Source organism: Tamandua tetradactyla, chromosome 20 (assembly GCF_023851605.1).
Source record: "Tamandua tetradactyla isolate mTamTet1 chromosome 20, mTamTet1.pri, whole genome shotgun sequence".
NCBI classification, from domain to species: Eukaryota; Metazoa; Chordata; class Mammalia; order Pilosa; family Myrmecophagidae; genus Tamandua; species Tamandua tetradactyla.
The window spans coordinates 39350725-39354462 of record NC_135346.1 but is presented as its reverse complement, the minus strand read 5'-3'; the positions used below and the strand labels follow the sequence as shown (position 1 = coordinate 39354462).

At 39.2% G+C, this 3738-nt stretch overlaps 1 pseudogene; it reads left to right on the top strand.

The window, feature by feature from the left end:
• Positions 1 to 2002: 2002 nt before the first annotated feature.
• On the top strand, positions 2003 to 3304 carry LOC143664557 (short/branched chain specific acyl-CoA dehydrogenase, mitochondrial pseudogene; annotated as a pseudogene).
• The last annotated feature ends 434 nt before the right edge of the window (positions 3305 to 3738 follow it).

Genomic DNA, 3738 nt, shown 5'->3' with positions numbered 1-3738 from the left:
AATTCTATTTTTTAATTTGGTGGTAGTTACAACAATGTTCACTTTATAATAATCCAAAAATCTACATACTTGTTTTGTGTGGCTTTCTGTATTTGTGCTTATTTTTACAATAAAAAAGTAAATACTATAAAATAAAATAAAAAGTTTAACTACAATGTTTATTCATTTGTTCTTCATCTCTAGGCTGACTATTTTGTCTTGGTGGATAAGAAATTCGCCCCAAAGCAAGAGCTAAGTTTGCTCTGAATTCTGAAGAAACTAGGACATATCTAGTACCCAACAATGATCATTGAATTAAGCTCATATTAGAGCTCAGAAAACTTTTGTTTTTGTTTTTTTAATATGGGCAGGCACCAGGAATCGAACCCAGGTCTCTGGCATGGCAGGCGAGAACTTTGCCACTGAGGCACCATTGCCCACCCAAGATCGGTAAACTTTTGTTGAATGAACCCGTGAATAAGCGAGTCAATAGATAATGCAACTACCCCATGTTCTAAGTCAGCTTGCACACTACTATTAGGTACCTCTCTGTGGATAAAAATATCTTTAGATCTCTTTTACCTGTAGGAAAGAGCGTATCTTTTACATTTTGCCTTCTAGCTTCTTTCCCATAAACCAGTACCAATCTACCTTCCCAGTCTTACCTCAAATACTCTAGCCAAATATATCTACCCTTTCTGGATTCTGCCTTCCAGCTTTTCTCATTCTAACTATACCCCATACATCCTTTGATAGGCTTTCTCCTTTCTTTCTATCCACACAAATTCTACTCATCTTTAAGGCCTGACTCAAGTCCCATTTCCCCTCTAAAGTTGGTCCTTATCATTCTGTCTCTTTGTACTTTCTCTTTCCTTTGACCGTCAACAATGCCTATTGTCCCTGCTGAGCATTCAGCCCTTACTTGCACTGGTATTGTGAGAGAACTTTTTATCTGTATTTGTTTGGGGTCTGAAAATGTATTCTATACTTCCTAAGCCTGGAACTGTGACTAACACTCTATAGTGTTAGAATGTCTACCACCATATTTTGCATATAGAAGGGTCCTAATCAATATAGGATGGATAAATGGATTGATAGATGGATGAATGGGTGGACAGACAAACAGATTGATGGAAGAATGAACCAAATATTAGCATATATTTGGGAGCACTAGATAGATATGGATAGACATAAGACATGTAAGTTAGCATTCAGTGGAGGCAGAATTATAGGGGTCTCTTTGATATTGAGTATCTGCCGGTTGAGATGCTGACAGGAAAAAAAAAAAGGACACTGAGAGTGAATACAAGAATACTACTGACCAACTTCCTTTCACTCACAGCTTTGGACACATCCAGGCCCATCTGTAGCAGGTCACATGCTTAAATTCTGAAACTTCGAGGGAAAAATTTGAGTCCCACTATATATAATAATAATATTTTAAAATCACTTATGCCAAGTTTAGGGGTAGGCAAAACTAGTCAGTGAAGGGCTCTATTTTGGCCTAAAATCTAAGTAGGAGCAAATACCATGAAAAATAGAGGCCCTACCCATTAGTTATAAAGGTGACGTGTGAATAAAGAAGTAAAGGGTAGGCCCTTAAAACATTATCCATTGACACAAAGAGCACTAAGCTGAAGGAAATCCCTGCGCTGATGAGAACTCTAGACTGCCTGAACAGTACAGAGCTCAGGGTATGCTTCTGGTTTCCTAATTCCACCTAACCACAAGCCAGTCCTCCTTTCAAAGGAATGGCTCCAGAGAGACATCTGCAAGGACTCAACAGATTGGAGACAACTAATGAAAAGGAGTCTGTGACCTAAGATACTAGCAAATATAAATAAATAGTATTAGAGGTGGAAAGAATGGTAACCTTCTTTTCCTTCCAAGAAAACCAGGAAAGCTGAGAAATAACAGGGACAGAATTATCTTCCTTGTTTTATTGATGATAAAACTATGATTGAGAGACTCAGGCGAGCGCCTTGGGTGGAGTTGTCGGTGACTCGTCCTGCCTGCTGCGTTCATGGCCAGCATGGCAGTTTGGCTGTTGCATGGCCACGAGCTGCTAAGAAGACACTTTTCAACTTGCCTGTCTCCTTGGAAAGACATCTCCTCTTCATGCCTTAAAATCTTCCCAGGCAGAATCTGAACTTAATATAGCGAACAATAGATTACGCTATGCCCCTCTACAAACTTTTACAGAAGAGGAGATGATGATAAAGAGCATAGTTAAAAATTTTTCCCAGGAACAAATTGCTTCTTTAGTTTCAACAATGTATGAACATTCAAAAATGGAGAAATCAGTAATTCAAGGATTATTTCAACAAGGGTTGATGGGTATTGAAGTTGACACAAAATATGAAGGAACAGAGGCTTCATTTTTTGCCTCTGTCCTTGTGATAGAGGAATCGGCCAAAGTTGACACATCTGTGGCCGTCTTGTGTAACATCCAGAATATAATAATTAACACACTGATTAAAAAGCATGGAACAGAAGAACAAAAGGCCGCCTATTTGACCAAGCTGTCCACAGAAAAAATAGGAAGTTTCTGCCTTTCAGAGTCTGGAGCAGGTAGTGATTCATTTGCTTTGATGACCAGAGCCGATAAAAAGGGAAACTATTGTGTTAACAGTAGGTCAAAGGTGTGGATCAGTAATGCCAAGTATGCAGGGCTTTTCCTGGTGATGGTAAATACAGACCCTTCAATGGGATATAAAGGAATTACCTGCTTCTTAGTAGATCGTGAGACTGAAGGCCTTCATATAGGGAAGGCAGAAAACAAAACAGGGACCATAGCATCTTCCACCTGCCCATTAACATTTGAAGACGTTAAGGTTCCAGAAACCAATATCCTTGGACAAGTTGCACATGGATATAAGTACGCCATAGGGAGTCTTACAAAGGTAGAATAGGAATTGCTGCACAGATGCTGGAACTGGCACAAGGATGTTTTGACTGCACTATTTCATATGTTAAAGAAAGGATATAGTTTGGCAAAAGAATATTTGATTTTCAGGGGCTCCAACATCAAGTGGCTCAAGTGGCCTCCCAGCTGGAAGCTGCAAGATTACTGACATACAACACTGCTAGGCTTTTAGAAGCTGGAAGGCTAGTCATAAAAGAAGCATCTATGGTCAAAACCTATGCATCAGAGGTCACAGGACTAACCACTAGTAAATGCATGGAATGGACGGGTACAGTAGGCTACACCAAGGATTACCCTGTGGAAAAATGCTTCCAAGATGCGAAGATAGGTAAAATGTATGAAGGGACTTCAAACATCCAGCTGAGCACCATTGCAAAGCACATTGATGTTGAATACTGACATCCGTGGGGACAGGACACCTCTCTGATGTCGCTGGTGTAAAAGTTGGCATATTGTGTCTTGTTGAGACTAAACCTCCTTAGCACTGAATATTTTATTCAAGTCATTTGTGATGGTCCTTGGGGTTTTACATCATAAGAGACAAAGAAGGACACCATATACTAATTAAAGGGTCAATTCACTAAGAAGATATAACAATCATAAATGTTTATGCTCCCAATCAAGGAGCTCCAAAGTACATGAGACAGACACTGGTAAAACTGAAGGGAGTGATAGATGTTTCAATAATAATAGTAGGAGACTTCAATACACCACTTTCCTCTATAGATAGAACAACCAGACAAAAGATCAACAAGGAAATAGAGAAGTTAAATAACTTGATAAATGCATTAAACCTAACAGACATATATAGGTCATTGCACCCCAAAACATAA